General features: G+C 42.4%; 1 protein-coding gene and 1 long non-coding RNA gene across 3 annotated transcripts in view; both read right to left on the bottom strand.

Annotated features, from left to right (window-relative positions):
• Positions 1–23,759, bottom strand: part of dipk1c (divergent protein kinase domain 1C) — a 124,837-nt gene that overhangs the window by 60,131 nt on the left and 40,947 nt on the right. The window lies entirely within an intron of this gene.
• On the bottom strand, positions 606–2,257 carry LOC144458877 (uncharacterized). Its single transcript, XR_013488248.1, has 2 exons — positions 2,124–2,257; positions 606–1,485 (listed from the first exon to the last, which is right to left on the bottom strand). It is a non-coding gene; the product is annotated as an uncharacterized LOC144458877 (long non-coding RNA).

Here is a 23,759-nt window from a genome sequence, read left to right as displayed (position 1 = left end):
TAGAGTATCCCTCGTGGTCACTTAGCACATACTTTCCCAGGAGTTAGAGTATAACTCCTTCCGGTCACTTACCACATACTTTCCAGGGAGTTAGTGTATAACGACGTGGTCACTTGGCATATACTTCCCCAGGAGTTAGAGTATCCCTCATGGTCACTTAGCACATACTTTCCCGGGAGTTAGAGTATAACTTGTCACTTATGTAATTTCCCAAAACTTATGGTTTAATTTCCTTATATGAATCTGTACATGTATGAAGTGCAATAAAAACAAATGCTTTTGCCCTTTGCTCATGGCAGTTGATTCAGTCACTTTTATGTAGCCTATGTGTCATCAGGCAATTTTACCCACACTCCAGGTTTTAATATTTATGTTTTGTTTACATTTCATTGAATGAGTTGGAATATGAATATGTCAAGAAATGGGTCTACATTCTGCAAATTGCCTAATTAACGGGCAGGCTGGAGTACAAAGCAAACTTACCTCTCTCAAGTGCACATCTCTGGAAGTCTTGTAGTGCCATCTGAGGACGAAACACAAACAATACAGTAATGTAATAATATAGCCTACATATATCTTAAAATACACAAGAATGAGTCATGGAAAGTTATAAAATGTTTTTATTATTTAATTACACAGAAACCACATGGTAGGTGCTGTTCTCACATCTACAATGTACTTTCACCAAAACTTACAGGGAAACTAGGCAGTACTTTCCACCTGAGTATATACTAACAAAAGAGACTGGGCTGGATTATGAAGTTTGCATTGTTTGCCTGTCCTTAGTCTGAAAGTACTGGGTAATTTCCTCAAAATTTACAGGGAAACTAGGCAGTACTTTCCATCTAAGTGTATACTAACAAAAGAGACCAGGCTGGATTATGAGGTTTGCACTGTTTGCCCATCCTTAGTCTGAAAGTACTGGGTAACTTCCCCAAAACTTACAGGGAAACTAGGCAGTACTTTCCACCTAAGTATATACCAACAAAAGAGACCGGGCTGGATTATGAAGTTTGCACTGTTTGCCTGTCCTTAGTCTGTAGCGTGGCACTCAGATGTTAACCCTTTAAGAACAGTTAGTTCAATGCTTCACAAGGTAACAATATTAAAAGAAAATAATACAAAGATGAATCAAAGTGTCCCTGACAAAAAATAACAGAGTTCCACTGGTTGTCTTATTCAAGTTCAGTTTTGTTCCTTCTGTTATAAACTGTTCAGTTTAGTTTTAATCCTTTATTGTGACAAATGCACTTTTTAAGTCACAAGTCAAGTGGAAAAGGTCGTTGTGATACTACTACCACACTGGAGTGTGATGCTCAAGTGATGGAGATAGAAGAATGGATGGGCTCCTGCGGATAATAGGTGATCTTGATCCAACTCCTTGGGTCAAGGCAGAGATCAGGTTCATGGGTGGCTCGCCATCTCTCTCGTCAGGTAGAATCTCAAATCCACATGTAATTTTCCATAGGATCTCAAAAACCTCACCTGTGTAGAAACAGAGCTATTACTATTTCGCATCATCAACTTCAATTGTTTTATGGCCATAATCAATATCACATAAATACATCACAGTAACACAAAGTGAGCAGATGAATAACTTTTAACTATACAGTTTTTCTCAGCATGGAATACTTTATCCTGTCTTTACATTTCACAACATGAATTATTAGCCTATTAATCCGTAACTTGTGATTATTAAGCATATTAATCAATTACAAATAATACGTATTTCCTTTGTACTACAAAGTTAATGTTTTTAACCATTTGTTTAACATTTTTCAACTTAACTGAATAACAAAATCATGTATGCTATTAACACACATATTTCGAAACTGTGGGCTACACCTGTACACACACACTGTGTTACGCTTGACTATTCATCGTTAATAACATCCATAACCAACTGTAATAGTGCAAATGTATACAGTACACTACTAACACAAATACAAACGGCAACGACCTCGAGGCAAAACAACTGTAGCACTTTACTGTTAGGAGTAGGTTGCAACGCCAAGTTAGTGTGGTGTAACAGTTAGAGGGAAGCACACACTTTACATGGCGGCGGGCGCCAATATCATCTGCAGCATGAGCTAACATCAATACCTGCGTTAGCATTAACTCACCAAGACGTTGATAAACGCGGTAAAACTCCCATCGCACAGGTCCTCTGTTCCTCCCTCACGTCTCCTGCGAGCATCTTGGAGTGTTAGCTTTGTGTTTACATCAACATTTCACACCGTAGACATTGTCTAATTTCACCCGTTTCTCTTTGTCGTCTGCTCGTGTCATTCCAGTGCCTATGAGTACAAGCTCCTCGCTGAGAGGTTGGACTTTCTACCTATGATCAATGGGAAGTGTGCACCTCCCTGTTTGACCAATGACAACTGGTCTAAGCACAGTGACCGTGATTGACACCGTTATTTCTACTTACAGAGAAGTAGAGTTTATTTCTTACAATATTCCTGTATCATCCCTCAGTTGTCTTCAAGTTGCTTGAATGTTTGTTTGTTTGTTTGTTTTTACCTGTCAATCTAACTTCATCACTCTGGCATAGTCTTATTGATCAAACAAGGTGTCAATCATGGTCACTGTGCTTAGACCAGCTGTCATTGGTCAAACAGGGAGGTGCACACTTCCCATTGGTTAAAGGTAGAAAGTACCACCTCTCAGCGAGGACCTTGTACTCATAGGCGCAGGAATGACACGAGCAGATGACAAAGAGAAACGAGTGAAATTACACAATGTCTACGGTGAGAAATGTTGATGTAAACACAAAGCTAACGCTCCGAGATACTCGCAGGAGACGTGAGGGAGGAACCAAAGACCTGTGCGATGAGAGTTTTACCGCGTTTATGGATGTCTTGGTGAGTTAATGCTAACGCAGGTAGCGATGTTAGCTCGTGCTGCAGATGACATCGGCGCCCGCCGCCATGTAAAGTGTGTGCTTCCCTCCAACTGTTACACCACACTAACTTGGCGTTGCGACCTACTCCTAACAGTAAAGTGCTACAGTTGTTTTGCCTCGAGGTCGTTGCCGTTTGTATTTGTGTTAGTAGTGTACTGTATACATTTGCACTATTACAGTTGGTTATGGATGTTATTAACGATGAATAGTCAAGCATAACACAGTGTGTGTACTGGTGTAGCCCACAGTTTCGAAATATGTGTTAATAGCATACATGATTTTGTTATTCATAGTTCAGTTGAAAAATGTTAAACAAATGGTTAAAAACATTAACTTTGTAGTACAAAGGAAATACGTATTATTTGTAATTGATTAATATGCTTAATAATCACAAGTTACGGATTAATAGGCTAATAATTCATGTTGTGAAATGTAAAGACAGGATAAAGTATTCCATGCTGAGAAAAACTATACAGTTAAAAGTTATTCATCTGCTCACTTTGTGTTACTGTGATGTATTTATGTGATATTGATTATGGCCATAAAACAATTGAAGTTGATGATGCAAAATAGTAATAGCTCTGTTTCTACACAGGTGAGGTTTTTGAGATCCCATGGAAAATTACATGTGGATTTGAGATTCTACCTGACGAGAGAGATGGCATACCACCTATGAACCTGATCTCTGCCTTGACCCAAGGAGTTGGATCAAGATCACCTATTATCTGCAGGAGCCCATCCATTCTTCTATCTCCATCACTTGAGCATCACACTTCAGTGTGGTAGTAGTATCACAACAACCTTTTCCACTTGACTTGTGACTTAAAAAGTGCATTTGTCACAATAAAGGATTAAAACTAAACTGAACAGTTTATAACAGAAGGAACAAAACTGAACTTGAATAAGACAACCAGTGGAACTCTGTTATTTTTTGTCAGGGACACTTTGATTCATCTTTGTATTATTTTCTTTTAATATTGTTACCTTGTAAAGCATTGAACTAACTGTTTTTAAAAGGTTAACATCTGAGTGCCACGCTACAGACTAAGGACAGGCAAACAATGCAAACTTCATAATCCAGCCCGGTCTCTTTTGTTGGTATATACTTAGGTGGAAAGTACTGCCTAGTTTCCCTGTAAGTTTTGGGGAAGTTACCCAGTACTTTCAGACTAAGGATGGGCAAACAGTGCAAACTTCATAATCCAGCCCAGTCTCTCTTGTTGGTATATACTTAGATGGAAAGTACTGCCTAGTTTCCCTGTAAGTTTTGGGGAAATTACCCAGTACTTTCAGACTAAGGACAGGCAAACAGTGCAAACTTCATAATCCAGCCCAGTCTCTTTTGTTAGTATATACTTAGGTGGAAAGTACTGCCTAGTTTCCCTGTAAGTTTTGGTGAAAGTACATTGTAGATGTGAGAACAGCAGTACCATGTGGTTTCTGTGTAATTAAATAATAAAAACATTTTATAACTTGTCATGACTCATTATTGTGTATTTTAAGATATATATAGGCTATATTATTACATTACTGTATTGTTTGTGTTTCGTCCTCAGATGGCACTACAAGACTTCCAGAGATGTGCACTTGAGAGAGGTAAGTTTGCTTTGTACTCCAGCCTGCCCGTTAATTAGGCAATTTGCAGAATAGAGACCCATTTCTTGACATATTCATATTCCAACTCATTCAATGAAATGTAAACAAAACATAAATATTAAAACCCTGGAGTGTGGGTGAAATTGCCTGATGACACATAGGCTACATAAAAGTGACTGAATCAACTGCCATGAGCAAAGGGCAAAAGCATTTGTTGCACTTCATACATACATATACAGATTCATATAAGGAAATTAAACCATAAGTTTTGGGAAATTACATAAGTGACGAGTTATACTCTAACTCCCGGGAAAGTATGTGCTAAGTGACCGCGAGGGATACTCTAACTCCCGTGGAAGTATATGCCAAGTGACTGCGTCGTTATACACTAACTCCCTGGAAAGTATGTGACCGCAAGGGATACTCTAACTCCTGGGAAAGTATGTGGTAAGTGACCGGGAGAAATTATGCTCTAACTCCTGGGAAAGTACATGTAAGTTCCCGGGAGTTACACGCTAACTCCCGGGAAAGTGGGCGAGAGGTACACTCTAAAACGCGGGCTGACTTATGAAGTGTTACCGAAGCTTCTTCAGTTCTAAATGACTGGTACGAAGTTGCAGGCTATAAACCCTGTGGGGGGGGGGTATAGCCTGCAACTTCGTACCAGTCATTTAAAACTGAAGAAGCTTCTTGGATGAGAAGCAAAACGTCTTCAAGAAACGCAAGCAAGACCAGTTGCATGCGATATAGCACTTACGATTACCATGACCTGGATGACTGAGAATTGTCACTGACAAATTGTTAAAATTATATTCCTCAGTGCATATCTTATCTATCATGTTGTTCCAGCTTAGCCCACTTATCAGAATAAAGAATTGGCATAGTTCAGATCACAAGTGAGCTGAGTTTCTCACAATTTGGAGGAGGGGATGATGGATGATGGATGACTCAATTTGCTGCCAAGTAGCAGACAGTAGGAAATCACTGCTTGAGAGTTTGGGAGCAGTTAATGCGAGTGCTTTTTAGCAAGAGTTTGGGACATCTCCTGACAAAAATAACTCAAGATGGCGCCCCCAGTGCGGACGTCTGTTACAGCAGCTCCTGCTCACCGCCGAGCTTTTTCTCTATTTTTTCTCTTTAACTTTCTTACTTTGAGTTTTTTTTCAGTTTAGCTAGCTAGCACTTATGTTTTGCTTTGTTATGGAGGCGAAGACCGCTCTCTTCATAGCGGTCTTTCTCCCATTTTTCGTTGGATATGATCGTGTGAGGGGATCTGGTGCCCAGCCGTGGCTCCATTGTTTACACCCGGGACCAGCTGTTAGCGCTACAACACACCGCGGTGCGGCCCGAGGAGAGGCACGATATTCCCCGCGAGCTGGAGGAGACGGTACAAACCCGTCCTCCTGTCCGTCGTCATGGGGAACATAAGATCGCTACCCAACAACATGGACGAGCTGTCGGCGCTGACTCGCCATCTGAGGGAGTACCGGCAGAGCAGCGTGCTGGTGTTTACCGAGACATGGCTGAACGCAGAAGTACCGGACACGATCACCGCGCTGGATGGATTCCAACTCATCAGACACGACAGGACAGCGGACAGCGGACAGCGGTAAGAGGAAAGGAGGGGGGCTGACTGTGTTTGTGAATGATAGATGGTGTAACTCTGGGCACATCACTATCAAGGAACAGCATTGCTGCAGGGACATTGAGCTGCTGGCTGTTGGCATGAGACCATATTTTCTACCCAGGGAGTTTTCTAATGTCATTATGGTAGCAGTGTATGTACCCCCACCTGCAAAGGCTGAGTCTGCTTGTGACATTCTCCACTCTGTTACAAGTAGGCTGCAAACTCAGCACACTCAGGCCCTCCTTCTGATCTCTGGGGACTTCAATCACGCCTGTCCATCCACCACCCTGCCCACCTTCACCCAGTATGTTTCCTGCCACACCAGAGACAATAAAACACTGATTTATTTTATGCCAACACCAAGGAGGCATACCACTCATCCCCCCTGCCCCCCCTGGGAAAAGCTGATCACAACCTGGTTCATCTTCTGCCTGTCTACAAACCTCTGGTGCAGAGAGAACCAGCAACCACCCGCACTGTGAAAAGATGGTCTGAGGAGGCCGAGGAGGCCCTGAAAGACTGCTTTGAGGCCACTGTGTGGGACGTACTCAGCGATTCCCATGGGGAGGACATTGACAGTATGACATCATGCATTATGGACTACATAGGGGTGGCTAATCACCTCACATCCTGGATCCTGGACTACCTCACGGACTGGCCGCAGTATGTCAGGACCCAGGATTGTGTATCGGACTTGGTTGTCTGCAGTACGGGGGCCCCGCAGGGGACGGTGCTGGCACCGTTCCTCTTCACCCTCTACACTGCAGACTTTTCATACAACACCCCCACCTGTCATCTGCAGAAGTTCTCTGATGACTCTGCCATAGTCGGCCTCATCACAGATGGGAATGGCAGGGAGTACAGAGAACTGAACCAGGACTTTGTTGACTGGTGTCTGAGGAACCACCTTCAGATCAACGCGGGGAAAACCGAAGAGCTGGTGGTGGATTTCCGCAGGCGCAGACTCCTCCCCCCAACACCGGTGAACATCCAGGGAAAGGACATTGAGATGGTGACATCTTATAAGTACCTGGGTGTTCATCTTAACAATAAACTGCACTGGACTGATCACATAACAGCACTGTACAGGAAAGGCCAAAGCAGACTCTACCTGCTGAGGCGGCTCAGGTCTTTTGGAGTGCAGGGGGCGCTCCTGAAGACCTTCTTTGACACTGTGGTGGCATCAGCCATCTTTTACGGAGTAGTCTGCTGGGGCAGCAGCGTCTCGGCTGCAGATAGGAAGAGACTGGACAAGCTGATCAAGAAGGCCAGCTCTGTCGTGGGATGCTCTTTGGACTCTGTGCAGGTGGTGGGAGAAAGGAGGATGACAGCCAAGCTGTCATCTCTGAGGACTAATCACTCCCATCCTCTGCAGGAGGCGATAAAAGCTCTGGAGAGCTCCTTCAGTGATTGATTCACCCAAAGTGTGTGAAGGAATGCTATCGCAGGTCCTTCCTGCCTGCTGCTGTCAGGCTACATAACCAGCACTGCTCACAGTAAACTGCACCATGGACACTTTAGGGACACTATGGACACTTTATGGACACCATAATAAGCATAACTGTCCCCCATGTTGTTGTTATTTGCACATACAATATTAACTTTGCACTAAATATGTTCACTTTAATCCATTGCTCACTTTTTATTCACTGCTCATCATTATTATTATTATTATTGCTGTTTCTTGTATTTTTGTACTCTTTTTGCATGCCTAGTTTGTTTTACATTTTTAAATTTTGAAATTTTTAATCTGACTCTTTCCCCTTGCTGCTGTAACACTGGAATTTCTCAATTGTGGGATCAATAAAGGTGTATCTTATCTTATCTTATCTTATCTTATCTCTTATGTCTATAAAGATAAAAGTGGGTACTTCTAGTTTGGGAAATTTCCTGTCATGTTTGTAAAGACAAATGGGGGTGTTTTTAATAACAGGTCTGGACATTCCCAGCTGTGTTTATAGCAACAAAAGTGAGTATCATTTAATATGAGTATGGGACGTATTCAGCCATGCTTGTAGCAGCAAAAGCAGGTACTTTTTGGCAAGAGTTTGGGAGAGTTCAGCAGATTTACAGGCATGTTTGTAGAGTCAGAACGAAGGTGTTTTTTAACCAGAATTTCTGATATTTTCAGCTGTGTTTCTAATGAGATGTTGCAAAAAAGGTGGGTACGTTTTAGGGAGGGTTTGGAACATTTCCAGCTGTGTTTGTAACGACAAAAGCAGGTACTTTTTAGTGAGTGTTCAGGACATGTCAAGCCTTGTTTGTAGTGACAAAAGCAGGTAGCCTACTATACAAAAGTTTGTGACAACACAGTTGTAGTTGTGGCAATAAAAGTGTATACTTTTTAATGAAAGTTTGGGACATGTCCTGCCATGTTTTTTAGTAAGAGTTTGGGACATGTTTAGTTGTGTTTGTAGCAATAAAAGTAAATATTTTTTAATGAGAGTTTGGGACATGTCTAGCTGTGTTTGTAGTGATAAAAGTGAGTATATTTTGAAGACATAGGGCTGTGTTTGTGGCAACAAAAATAGGTATTCATTAATGAGAGTGTGCAATAGTTCCAGGCATGTTTGTAGTGACAAAAGCATGTGTAAGTAGTGACAGTTCAGGACAAGTCCAGCCATGTTTTAGCGATGGTTAGGGACATGTCCAGGCATGTTTGTAGCAACAAATGCAGATATTTTTTTTTAACGAGAGTTTAGGACATGTACAGCTGCGTTTGCAGTGACCTAATCAGGTCTTTAAAGCCAAAAATGATATTTTCCAACCAAGTGTTTTTTGTGCCTAAACTTGGCCACACGTTAACCCCAGCGTTGTCACAACATAAAATTTGTCCGGACTGAAATATATCCACAACCATCTGATGGACTGACATAAAATTTGGTGCAAATATTCATGATACCCAGACAAAGAAAACACAAAGAAACAAAATACACAAACTTTAAGCGTTCCAAAATGTGACTGAGCTTTACAAAATACAGTAATATGACAGTAAATGGAATATTAGCCGAAGGAAGACAGGCAGTCTAACATGACTCAACATTTCCTGTGGAAGCTCTAAGAATTCAGCCTTTTATATATCCAGAGAAGCACATGGAAAAATAGATAATATTCAACTTGTGAAGTTATTTGCCGGAAAAAATATGCCTCCATGCCGGCAATAGCCATGGCCTCAAGCATTATGTTTTCAGGCTGTCCATTCTTCCCTCCCATTCTTGTGAGTGCAATATCTCAAGAATGTCTTGAGAGAATACCTTCAAATTTGGCTCACACGCCCACTTGGACTCATCAGTGAACTAATTAGATTGAAGTGGTCAGAGATCAAAGGTCAAGGACTCAATAAGATCCAGATTCAATACAATCTAAAAAAAAGAAAAAAAAGAATAATGACCATGTGTGCCATCTTCAATGGCAGCTTGTTCTAAACTCTAATTAAACTGTAATGTACCATACTAGCCTCACTCTTCACAGTGTAGCTTTAACCAGTAGCTGTAGATTTAACCTTGTTATTGTAGGTAATTTCTGGCATGATCTAAGTGTGAACTTCAGAAGCAGCGCTGCAGTTTAAATGTGCAGCTCGAAGCCAGCGTCTTTAGAAACTGTTTTGGGGTCAGTAGTGGCTTCAGAGAGAATAGCAGAGACGAGGCCTTGTTGACGCTGTTCGGGCAGCTTTGTTGTGACCCTGCAGGCCTCCTCATTCGTATGCAGCTCTCATCTCAAACACCGCTGCTCTCTCTTTTAAGTGTCTCTGTTCTTTTCTTATCTGTCCTCTCTGTCCCTCTCTGACCTTCTGTTCTCCCTCCCTTTACTTCTGCTCTCTGTGCGACAGACATGGCTGAATACAGATCAAGAAACCATGACGGTATTTGAACTACTGATAACAGTTTTCCTTCAGCTGTGGCGAGCAGTGGAGCTAATAGACGAGAGTACATGTACTCCAGTTGTGTACAGTAATAAGTCCAATTTAAAGTTTTGTCTTCACTTTACTGGAGTAGTTTTACTTCGTCAGACTTTTACTTTGCAGCAACAGTGAGTTAATGAAATATGATGCACTGCTTGACTTAAAACTGTCAATAAACAACGTGTGCACCTGCAGCATTCAGGTCTCTATCACGCCTGTTGTTTGGTTTAGTCTGTCCTAATCTCTACAGATATCTGCATATCCTCACTGTCGGGCAGAAACCTCATATTTCTTTATTTAAACCTTTTTTTTTTTACGCTTTCATGCCAGCTATAGTCATGGCCAGAGGCATTATTTTTTGGGTTGTTCAGCCAATATATGCATCTAATTCTTTTGACTGCAATATGTCAAGAAAGCTTTGAGGGAATTCTTTGGATTTGGCACAAACATCCACTTAGACATAAGGATAAATTGATTAGACTTTGGCGGTCAAAGATCACTGTGAACTGGTCCACCAAAGTTCTCTTGAAAGCAATTTTTAAAGAATACCTCAAGAGAATTTCCTCAGATTTGGCACAAACATCCACTTGGACTCAGGGATAGACTGATTACAATTTATTGGTCAGTGTCAAAGGTTACTATGACCTTGCATCCATGGGTGCAGATCTGATGACAAGTTTGGGGGGGACACAATCAGTTGTGATTTTTTTTTAATTGCACGCATGCAAATCATGCCCACAGAGCGCTTGAGATTGCCAGCATATTTAACGATTTCATAGACGCTCATCACCATCACCAAGTCATTCAAAAAACACTACACAGAGAATCATATGCTTACCTTTACTGTTTATTTCTTTTAAACAGCCAATAGTACATGTAGCCAGCCATCACCCTCCTTTTCACTGCTTCGCTGTTAGTTAATGCTACTTCTAGTTTCAGGGTCTCAGGCATGTTATGCCCACTCACGTTCTCATCTCTCGCCTCTCACAGACCCCAATTCTCCTCATCATCTTCCCTTTCTCCCAGTATATGGGACTACTGTAGACATCAGTGGATATGGATGATTATCAGAATATGAGCTGGAGCAGGGGTGGCACGGTGGTGTGGTGGTTAGCACTCTCGCCTCACAGCAAGAGGGTTGCCGGTTCGATCCCGGGCGTGGGAGCCCTTCTGTGCGGAGTTTGCATGTTCTCCCCGTGTCAGCGTGGGTTCTCTCCGGGCACTCCGGCTTCCTCCCACAGTCCAAAGACATGCACATTGGGGACTAGGTTAATTGATAACTCTAAATTGTGCGTAGGTGTGAATGTGAGCGTGAATGGTTGTTTGTCTCTATGTGTCAGCCCTGCGATAGTCTGGCGACCTGTCCAGGGTGTACCCTGCCTCTCGCCCGATGTCAGCTGGGATAGGCTCCAGCCCCCCTGCGACCCTCAAGAGGATGAAGCGGTTAGAAGATGAATGAGCCGGAGCAGGGAGGGAGGCCTAGTAGGCTAGAGATGGAATGTGGAGTTGGAAAATATATTTATAAAAATATTTGTTCCACAATTTTCATTTATCTTAGAATTGGGAATGTGGAGTTGGAAAATACATTTGTTCAATTTCAATCATTTAGGCTATTTAGAATTGGGGGGGACAATTTGTGTTTTTCAGAAATTGGGGGGAGATATGTCCCCCCCCGTCCCCCCCTAGGATCTGCACCCATGCTTGCATCCATCTCATTCATGTGAATGCAATATCTCAAGTCCCTGAGGGGTTTCCTCCAATTTGGTACAAAAATCCACTTGCACTCAAGGATGAACTGATTAGAACTTAGTGATCAAAGGTGAGTGTGACCATCACAAAACATGCTTTTGGCCATAACTCAAGAATTGATATGCTTGTTATGACAAAATTTTACACAAATGTCTAATAGGATAAAATGATGAAGTGGTGACATTTAATATCAAAAAGGTCAAAGGTCAACATCATTGTGACATCATATTTTCTGCAGAAACACTTTTCTGGCCATTATTCATTGTTGGGATTCACAGGAGCACAGATGATTTGTCATTTGTTAAAATCTAAACTGGACATGTGAAGGCTTTTCTTCTCTGCATGCTCTTTGTTCTTCAAACAAAGAGAGCTATTTGACACTCATCTCCAGGATGTCTCACCTCACACCTCAGTGAGACACAAGTCTCAAAACTTGATTGGACAGGACTTTTACAGTGACATGTGACTCTGTGATGTCGCAGGCATCTTTAGAGGGTCTGCTCCCTTCAGACTCTCTTTCCGGCTGGGCCTGGACCAGCCCTGATGCTCTCTTACTCTGGAGCTGCAGAGCAGTTCACACCTCTTTTCGGCTGGGCCTGGACCAGCCCAGATGCTCTCTTACTCTGGAGCACCGAGCAGTTCACACCTCTTTTCGGCTGGGCCTGGACCAGCCCAGATGTTCTCTTGCTCGTGAGATGCCGAGCAGCACACACCATCTCTGACAAACTCAGAAGCCATTGCCCCAAACCACTAAAGGGAGGGCAATTGATCACAGACTCTCTAAACCTGAACTAGAGAAGTTAGATTTATAAGCGCAAGGTTTGCAACTAGCTTTCTAGCAACAAGGAGAACCAAGTGAGTTGGCACACAGTGTCTAACTCTGCAAAGACCCTGAGCGACCAGCTTCCTTGGAGTTTCACCTTTGGAACAAGGACACAAGAAAACTTCACAGCTCTTTCCATCCTTCTTCTGCCAGCTATCAAAAGCAGCACACCACCAAATAACTTTTTCTTCCATCCATTCACGGATCGGTAACATAACAACTGGGCATAGCTTTATCACAGCTTTAAAGGCTAAGCAAGACTGTGTAACTTGTTGTATGTGATTTAATGCTGTCATTGAGTTATTGTTGTGATTGTTTGCACTTAGGTCATTGGTTAGTTGGCTTCGCCAAAGCTAAGTGTTTAGTTTACTAATGCTGTTCACAGACACATCCACATAGACTCATTAGCAAACAGGCTTTCAACAGAGCTACACCCAAACAGGCATCTCAAAGTTCCCGCTTTTTTTCCTTTGTGTTTGTCCTGACCAGACGGTCAGACAAGACCTCTCCCAATCTGAAGCCAGCTTTGATTCGGCCATCTTGTAGTTCTCTGTTATCAGCCATTTTGTTTTGTAGGCCAAACAGCCCTTTGATCACCACACCCGCCTTTGCCTTTCTCTCTCTCTCTCTCTCTCTCTCTCTCTCTCTCTCGCTATCATCTTCTCTTTCCAGGAATGATGCCCCACGAGGTGATTTAATGTTAATTAAGTCACATTATTTAACATAATTATTAATTATTATTATTAATTATTTACGATAGCCAGTTTACAACATTAATGGTGTCCCCTTGGTGAGGCCTAATATTGTTGTTCCCAACATAATTGGTGCATCCGTGTGACGCCTAGAAATGTTGATCCCTACATAATTGGTCCCTCCATGTGACGCCCTAATTTATGTTCTCTACATCATCATCATATCTCAGAAACAGAAGGGGAGACATTTGGTCAGACACTGAATTTGGTGACTGTTATCTTGAAACTGTGCTGACTGTGTACATCTTCTGAGCTGGCGGGTTGAAGATGTATGTGAAGCATTCGTGTTTTCGAATATTCAATTCAATTCCGTTTTATTTATAAGGTCCAATATCACACATCACAAATTGCCTTGGAGGGCTTTACAACATATGACATCCCCCTGTCCTTGGACCCTCATATAGCTTCTTTGCTGTAACATCCATATTTGAAGAACTGTCAACTGTCATTGCTACGTCTAAGTCTGGACAGACATGGATATAAACTGTACCTAAAACTTGACCGGTTCGTGAAGGCAACTACCAGGCAGTAATTCTAGTTTTTCAAAAATCAGTGCTATTGGTCACCCTTTACATCTGTATGTGGTTTTACACTTTTTTTTTTACCAGTGAAAAGTATTAGAAAGAGCTTGTGACTAAATCTGGTCACTCCATTGGATCCTTAAACTACTGGCAAAACCTCATAAATCCACTTCATCTCCATTTGTAAAGAAGTAATCTCAACTAGTCAAATACTGCTGTTTTGTCAAAGGACATTCACGTAAAAATATGGTGCGCTATCTCAATTCTTGAGATGTCACCTTGACAAGAATAGCACGTATGGGCGGACAGACAACCCAAAAACATAATGCCTCCCACCACAGCATAACAACCACTGCTAAGGATAAATCTTCATTTCAACTTCACAAATCAAAGCAAATGACAGGAGTAAAAAGTAAAAGTGCGTCTGACAAAAGTTCCATTCAAAATGGCACACTTTGTCGCTGTTGTTTGCTTGTGTCTTAGTTGTGATTTGATTCATGTTGACTTCTTCAAAAACAAATGAATAGCTATACATGAAGTCGTTTGTGAACACTTTGGGGCTTCATATGTCTTTCTGTCCCCTGTGCTGAAAATCTGCCACTAAATGTATAACTCATTTTTACTTCAGCAGAAGGTGTGCACTCCAGTCTAAATTTCTGTTGTTGCTTGGCAACAAGCAGCAGTTTGACAAGCAGCAGGAGTTGGGAGATGACAGATTTTTCAGCACTCAGCTGTTTTATTGGAAGAAATGACAGCGAGCAAGCAGGTGGAGGGGTCAGTGTTTGACAGAAGCTGCAGCAACGGCCTGACACAGTGATGGTGAAGCTGAAACTGTTCAGCTGCAGAACAGAGATCACAATGAGATCCAGTTAGAGTGCCTTTAAACTACCGACAACCTGTGAATATTTCAGAGCTGTCCGTGGCCACTGCTGAGCCATAGAATGTCATGATATACTTTTACTCAAGTGCTTTAAGCTCCAGTGTGTAGTATTTAGGGGGATATATTAACAGAAATGAAACGTAACACATATGATTTTTTTTTAGTGTATAATCACCTGAAAATAAGAATCATTGTGTTTTTTGTTTCCTTAGAATGAGCCATTTATATCTACATGTGAGCAGGTCCTTGTTTATGGAGATTGCCATGTTGCACAGCCATGTTTCTACAGCAATCTGGAACTGACAAACTAAACCCTGGCTCGAAATAAGACCATTGATGATTACCCTCCACAATGAGAGGGTCAGAGAAACACTGATTTTTCAGTGTGCTTTATTCTGTGTTTTTACCAGTTTAAAACACCTGGGCCCGTATTCACAAAGAATCCTAAGACTAAAAGTAGCTCTTAGTGACTTCATTCTAAGAAAAATCTTAGAATTCGAGGAATTCTAAGATTTTTCTTAGAATTTTCCCTTGGTAAGATAAAAGTTATTCGCAAAGCATCTTAGGCCTTAAGAGAGCTCCTAAGGTGAAAAACTGTTAAGAGGAGGGAGGAGGACTTTTAAGAAGCCTAAGAGTGTCTTAGACAGAGAAGATGGCGGAAAGACAGAGAGGAAGGAGAGATATTCTCCGTATATTGAACGACAGTGATTTAATAAGACGCTACTGGCTTGATCGTGCAGGGATAATGTTTGTGGTTGACCTCATCAGGGATGAGCTTACTTTTCCCACCCAGCATAGTAATGCAATAATGCCCGCTTTGGATTGCAGCACGTACCAGCGCTTCTCAAACTCATCGCTTGTGCGTAAAAGGAGAGGGAACGACGCATTGATTTGTCGGGCAATGTGCTCCCAAGTCTACCTCTTCCCTTGTGCTGTGATCCCGGGACCAAATTTCCCTCTTAAAACTCCTTTGTTCTCCTCCACAAGCTGCGCCAACAGCAAGCACTGCTCTTCTGTCCAGTTCGGCTTTCTCGTTCTTTTTTTCTCCATTTCATTTGTTGTTTTGGTCATTCTGCCAAATCAAACCGCTTTTTACAAGGAGGCCAGCAATCACAGTAATTGCTGACAGCTGAGTCTGCGTCCACCATCAATATCAAATAGATTAAGTAGTAAAATTACCAGCATGGCGAGTAAACATAACAATAAACAAATCAATATAATAGTCAGCATGTGAATGAGGTACGTTCAAACATTTTGAAGCTGTGTAACAATTAATTTAATTTTGCTGAGTTTCATCATCATGACATAAAATTATTTTCACGATTACACATTTCTTAATACAGTCTAAGTTCTATGATGGTTGATTTCACTGTCCATTCATTACTAGGAGCGCATTTGTTTTTTTTCTTTTTTCCTTTTTGTAACAACCAATCACAGCTTTTAGAAGACTGCGTCATACCTAGCAACGGGGTCAACCACACCTCCTCACTAAGATAAAAGTTTCTGTTCCCTCCTTGCTCAGAGTTGCTCTCAGAAACTTCCTGAATCACTCTTAAGCTAAGATTCCTTGCTAGGAATTTTTAGGCTAAGTTAGGAGCTCTCTGAGAGGACTCTGAGAATCTTTGTGAATACGGGCCCTGGTCTGTTTTGAAGAAGAGAGAAGAGACCTCTGTGATAAGTAAGTTCTTACTTAAATCCCCCTGAATGTCTGGATCAGAAAAAGGTGAGCACACATTAGCAGATGCTGTGCTAGCAGCCAGTCTCCGCCAAATGGAACAGCATAAGAGGAACATTAATGTTTAATGTTAATCTGCTTTATTCAGTGTTTTTACTGCTATCATCACCTGATCCAGTGTTGGACTTGGAACAAAATTCGGCACTGGCAAATTTTCATGTGGACCAACCCCATTACCTCCCCCAGTGGAGGGCAGCGACCTCTTCTTGCCCCTGCCCTGTGACATTACTCTGCTGTTACCAGCCTGCTGCTGCTCCTCTGTCCACATTTCTTTTTCCTCCTCTTCATTAGGTGCTGCCAGCAGACTGTTGTCTTGCTATCACTGCTGCTGATCGAAAGGAATAGGTTGCACATTTTCCTTTCATAACTCAGATAGCCTTCTTTTAGCAAGTCAGATAACAATTTTCAGGTGGATGATGATGATGAGGACGAGGATGGGGACCGCATGAACAGAACAAAAAAGTGTATCGGATTAAGTCTGCAAGGTTTCTCTGAGTAACTTTTTTGGGGGGGGGGGGGGGGGGTGACGGATTAAAAAACACATATGAAAAAATAGACTGACTGTGTGCATTAAGGCCTTGAGTCTCTCAAGATAACCAAAGTTGCACCAATACGGCTACATTATGGATTAGGAGCAGACGAAAGAGGCATCCTCACTGGCTGTCAGTGAGAAACTTAACAGCAAATTCACATAGCCTATCAAAGTCAATCAATCAATCAATCAATTTTATTTATAAAGCCCAATATCACAAATAACAATTTGCCTCAGAGGGCTTTACAGCATATAACCCTCTGTCCTTTGGACCCTCACAGTGGATAAGGAAAAAAAAATTAGCTACTGTCACAAGCTAACTGCGAAAAGCTACCACTGCAAGCTAACTGCAATATAACAACAACCAACAGACAAGTTCATGACCTTCCATAAAGATGGTTTATGCTTGTGCACACATAGTACTTACAGACAAATAATCTTCAAGGCAGAAGTGTATTAGAAAAACAGCAAATTCACGAAATCAGCTGTCCTTGACTGTCTGTGCTCGACTGAATAGAGGCTACGCTGGCAAGCAAACAGAGCAAAAACACAGATAAGTTGACAGAGAACAGAGCAGTAAGAGCGCTCTTCTTCTTCTTCTTCTTCTTTTTGTTTAACGGTGGTTGGCATCCAGCTTATTGGTGCATTACCGCCACCTTCTGTTCCGGAGTGTGGACCAAACAGTAGACTTACAGTCTTATTCCTTTACCTGACCAGATCCAAAACAATATTATACACATGATATATTAAAAAAAACAACAACAACAACAACAACAACAACAACCTTATCCTACTATAAACTCCCCACACCCATGTCAACAACAGCCACCCTATTCTTCTACCCCTGCTTATGCATCAGATTCTATAATGAACACCTGTATCCCTTAAGAACGTACGTGCTCCACTGACTCCTCCTCCGGACACCCCTCACTCAGGCCTGTCTGGTGCTTCCCTATCAGTTTCAACATTTTATTTAATGCACTATGCCCCAACCTTAACCTTGTCAACACATCTCCTTTCTCCTGTGTCCACTGCTCATCCTTCCACCTCTAACACTCTTTTGGATTTGATAAAGATGCCTCCCTTTCTCCTCTCTATCCCACCTTTCTTGCCACATTAGATTGGTCTTTTCCCAGATTGCACATTTAACTTCTGCTTTGCTGATACTGAGCTGCATGTCTACATTTCTTTCTTTAAAGCCCTCTTAGCCAACTCATCCGCCCTCTCATTCCCCCTCACCCCTACATGCGCTGGAACCCACAGAAACTTTACCTGACCTCCCTGATTAACTATTCTTGTAATTGACTGAAGGACTGAATACAGTGGGCTCTAGTTTCCCGGCGCAGCGCAGGGTGGCGCAGGGTGGCGGACCCCGCGCAGAGCTAGTTTCAAGCAGCGCAACCCGAGGCACGCTCAGTTTGGTAGTTTGGCAGACCGAGGTGTGCTGAGATGGGTGTGGCGGCACAGCAGGGGGAGGTGTCGACAGATCCAGCTTGGCGCAGTGACAGTTTCTTGCCAAAAGGCTTCGCCAAAGGTGCGCTAAAAGCTCGCCAGCTGAAACCAGGTCTACTGTCAGCGCAGGGGGAGCACAGTCGGTGTAAGCCAAAGTTTGGCTGACCGGCAGACAGTGCACACACGTCACCAAAACCTCACAGGCAGGTTTCCAGAATATCAGGCACATTAACAATGCAATAAATACCCAAAAAAACACTATGCAATGCAACTATCTGCAATCAGCACATAAATGTATCTCTATATCGACTGTCCCGTCACATCTGATGTCAGATCAAAGGGGATTGGCACCGTTTGGCACGTTTGGCACGCGTAATGGAAACCCAACCTGATTTGATTAACACAGCTGCAAAAAAGGAGTTCACATCCCTCTCAGCCAACCACAAACAGCCACAGCATCAGATAGGGAGTACATATTCAGCATCTGTCATCTCAGAAAAGTCAGTAGAAAAGAAGCAGAGTGAGACTGCGAGAGAGAAAGAGAGAGCGCGCGCGCACGAGGGAGACGCAACATTGATTTACAATTGTGGTGACCTCCTCCCAGGCTACCTTTGCATCATCAGCCCGTGGAGGTCTGCTCGCAGTTCCGTATATTCGGACACTGCGAGCTTGGACCTCCCGGACCAAAACATCAGTTTCCTCCTGGGAGAAGTTTGGCTGTCTGACGCTGCTGCTCTCTTCTGCCATGGCGAATTGAGTAAACTCTCATTACGCCTTTGCGCGGTGCATTTAAGGGCGAGGAGAGGGGCTCATTTGATTGGTGTGATGTGTGTAAAACCCACTCCACGCCTTCTCTCCTCCTTCTTTCCGACTTGCGCAGGTAGGAGGGACGGAGGTGGAAAAGAGGAGTAGCTGCGCCAGGCGCACGGTGTGCCAAACTTGCAAAATCCGCTTGGCCACACCCAGTTGGCGAAGCGCAGGTGCGCTGCGCCCCCGCCTCGCCCGGTCTGCGAAACTAGAGCCCAGTATGTCTTGACGGCTGTTTGAATGGAAAGACCTTAAGCTTGCTAGTACTGAAGATGAATCTGAATATCAACGCCTTATCCAGACCAGCTTTCTCCACCCACCATTATTAGATGTCCCTCTATTGATTCCAATTCCTTTTGCTGGTACTGCCACCCCAAATCCTGTCACTTCTGTCTCAGGTTGTTTAGCACCATCTGTGTAAATCTGTGTAAAATCACTATATTCTTTCGTTACATGAAATCTGAATGCACTCACCAAATCAATTATACCTTTTTCCTTCCTTTTAGCCTCTAACAAATATCAGTCAATCTCAGGCCACACAAGCATCCATGGAGCCACCTCTGGATAAACCACTGTCGGGCTTATATTCAAATTGAAAACTCCAAATTCTTTTGCCACGTCATTCGCTACTCGAGCAAAGTTTTGCCTCTGGCTCCTCCCATTCTCCCAGCACTCCTGCAAAACTCCTTTCGTGGGATGAGATTCATTGTGCCCCTGCAAATTAGCCCAGTAATTAGTCATCAGTTGCATCCTTCTTACTTCTAGAGGCATTTCACCCAATTCTACCTGTAGGGTAGGTACTGGTGAAGTCTTAATAGCCCCACTACACACTCTCAGAGCCTGTGCCTGAATCACATCCAACTTCCTCAAGAGAGACTTAGCTGCTGACCCATATGCTACACTGCCGTAGTCAACCACAGACCTCATCAATGCTACATATAGCCTTTTCAGTGCTGAGCAGCTTGCCCCCCATTCCCTTCCAGTCAAACATCTCATCACATTTATTACTTTTTTGCATTTTCCTTCTATTCTCCTGATATGATCTGCCCATGTTAGCCGTGAATCAAAAAGAACTCCCAGAAATTTAAACGTTCTAACCCTTCTTAAAGCTTTTCCATACATCTCCAGCTTCATCCCTTCCTCAGTTCTTTCCCTGGTGAAAAATACTGTTTGTGTTTTTTCCACTGAGAACCTGCACCCCCAATCATACCCCCACTCCACCACCTCATCAATTGCACCTTGAACTTTCCTTATTGCATGCTCCATGTTCCTTCCTCTTTTCCACAAGGCCCCATCATCTGCAAAAAGTGATCTGCCTATATATGCCGGCACTTTTGAAAATACATCATTGATCATGATAATAAAGAGGCTTATCACACTCCCTTGAGGTGTACCATTTCCAACTGTATACTGATTTGACAATTCTGACCCAATGCATACTTGGATTTTCCTTCCAAATAGAAAATCCTTTATCCAGTTGAAAACTCTCCCATCGACACCCATCTTGTGTATTCTGATTAACAACCCCTCCTTCCACATCATGTCATAGCCTTTTTAACATCAAAAAACACTGCAATATCTGATTCTTTATTTGCCTGGGCCTTCCTTATTTCAGATTCTAACCTTATCACCGAGTCCATGGTATTCCTGCCTTTCCTGAAACCACTCTGATAACTTGTCTCTTCTCAAGTTCATATGACAACCTTTTCGTTATCATCCTTTCCATTATCTTGCATATATTTGATGTCAACGCTATTGGCCTGTAACTAGTGGGTTTGGATGGATCCTTGCCAGGTTTTCTTATCGGAATCACTACTGCTTCTTTCCAGGCTCCTGGTAACCTTCCCTCCTCCCACACTCTGTTATAAAGATGCAGCAACTTCACTAATGCTCCTTTCCCCAAATGCTTTAACATGATGTAATACACCTGATCAGTAAGAGCGCTCACTCTGATGCTGTTACTAAAAACTAACCAGAGCACAGAGTGCTCACTCTGACGCTGTTTTCAAAATCCAACAGAAAATAGCTTGCTTTTAGTTTTTTAACCCTTTTTTTAACTAACTTATTTAACTTATTCAGCCACTAACTTATTTGAATTATTCACTTAACTTTTTAAAGACAGCACACTAACCCAACTCAAATAGTCAGTGATGTTCAATTATGGTCCAAAGACTTCTTGCTGATTGTGAGCTCAGTGAGTCAGGGGCCTGCAGGTCAGGGCTTAATAAAATACAGATACATAAATACAGATGATAAAATAATACAGCTGGACTAAAAACAGTGAGGGTGGCTTGGTTGAAGTGAGGATGAACTCAAATGCTGAGATAATTTCTAAAACTCAAACTCATCACCTGAGACTAAGAAACCTAATGGAGAGTGGAGCTGATTAAACTCCTGCCGCGATGTTAACTGAAGGTTAAACAGTCATTTCCTGCTCCAGCAGCTGCTAACAGAGCAGAGAGTTGTCACGTCAGCTGACACTTTAATTATCACAAGTCACGTTAAGACTGATGGTGCCTCAGAAACGCAGAGTGAAGTGCAGATATTACAGGAGAGGACAGTGATCGATGCTGCTGTAATTAAATAGAGGAAATGTAGCTGTGATAAATTTGTCTGGACGGGATGTAAATCGTCTGAGGTGAAGAGTGTGTGTGTGTGTGTGTGTGTGTGTATGGTTCACGACCAAGTATGAAATATGGACTAGCAGCCAGAGAGGTGCCAGTTTGCGTCCTGGGTACTGCTGAGGTGCCCTTGAGCAAGGTACTGAACCCACCACTGTTCTAGGGGCACCTTAACATGGCTGGCCCTGTGCTAACCCCCTTAATTGCACTTGTGTTGTGTTAAAAGAGGGATATGCCGAGGCTGCATTTCAACTGCCAGTTGTCTGTGATTGTGCAGATTGACAAATAAAGAATACAACAGTATAACCCATTTAAACACAACAACTCAAGTGCTGAATTCAGGGGGTGTTTTGTTGTCTTAAAGGAATAGCCAATAATACTCCTTTACTTGTAAAAGTCCCGCATTTAAAACCTTACTATAGTAAAAGTATGCAATTTGCAAAATGTACTTTTAGTAGTTAAAGTAAAAGTTTGAAGAATGCACTAAAATGTTTTTTGTTTAGATAACGACACATTAAAAAAAGTTGAATCATAATTATGGGCTATTAAAATAAAACATCATTCCATCATCACACACTCAGGTACTTGGCTTGCTGTGCTCTTGTTATTCAGTCCCTCCAAGACTTGAGGGCTGGGGGTTGGGAGGTGCCCTAAAATGATGATGCAATGTTTTTATTAGTTGTTGTTTTTGTTTTTTTTCTTGTTGTTGTTGTTGTTGATGTTTGTTTGTTGTTGTTTTTTTTGCAGTGAAAAATAGCTGCAATTATTTTTTCATTAATTAAAAATAATTGCAACTTGTTCCAGTGAGACTAAAAACCACTCTTTTATGAGTTTGTGGTTTACAACACTAATGGTACCGCTATCCTGCATATTTAAACTCTTCTTTCAGCATGTGGAATGGATCAGCCTCTTTCATGGTGATTTGTATGTTTTTCACATGTTTCAGACATTCTGTTCAGTGTATTTTGTGGTAGAAATGTTTATCAGTTTAAACAGTTTATCCCCATGTTTGTCTAGAACATCAGGGAGTTGCCTTGCACAGTCTTTAGCAGAAATTTTTGTTGGCAAATCTGAGATGTTTATGTTGCAACCATCTTCACAACCACAAACAAAGAACTGACTCTGATTCCTTGTGGGAAAACTGCAAGGATTGGACAAAATTCCAAGGTCATGCAGGACTGACAACATCCCTGAGGGGCTGTAACTAGCTCATAAAGAACAAAACAGAGAGAGAGCTGAACAGTTTCTCTGGAGGTGTTCTTGTTATAATATCAAAATAGTTAAGCCCAGCTCAGACCAAAGACTTCCGACAAGATGAAACCGTTTCAGTAAGTTGCAGAAAAAAGTTGCAGTGGTGTCAGTGTCAGACGGTGGGTCACTGCTGCTTGCTGTAAGTGCTTATGCTCCCCACACACACACACATTCTCATTGACTGATAGTGTGCAGGGCAGGAATGGCCTCATGGCCCTCGTGCCCTCGCAATTTGGACTTATGCCCTTGTACCCCAACCCCGTGTGTTTGCGTCCGCGAGGCTGTGATGTTGGGTTTGAGGCTGAAGAGAGTGAAAAAGTCGTCAGAGCTGAGGTAAGACAGTGTGATAAATTAGCAAATGAATAAGATAGGAATATTGCTACAACATTGTCCCAGTGTTTAAAGGATAACTTCGGTATTTTTCAACCTGGGCCCTATTTCCCCATGTGTATGTGTGCGTATGATTCATGGGTACAACTCGTTCTAAAATTGGTTCAGTATTGAGGGAGGCGGATGCAGCCGCGAAACGAGCTAAAACGGTAACGGGGGCAAATGCGTCCCTTATAAGTTTGCGCGTTAAAAGTGCTTTTTTTTGCCACTGACCGGT

The sequence above is a fragment of the Epinephelus lanceolatus genome, chromosome 20 (genome assembly GCF_041903045.1).
Source record: "Epinephelus lanceolatus isolate andai-2023 chromosome 20, ASM4190304v1, whole genome shotgun sequence".
Taxonomy (NCBI): Eukaryota; Metazoa; Chordata; class Actinopteri; order Perciformes; family Serranidae; genus Epinephelus; species Epinephelus lanceolatus.
The sequence above is the reverse complement of the archived record's forward strand: the minus strand, read 5'-3'. Positions and strand labels throughout refer to the sequence as shown.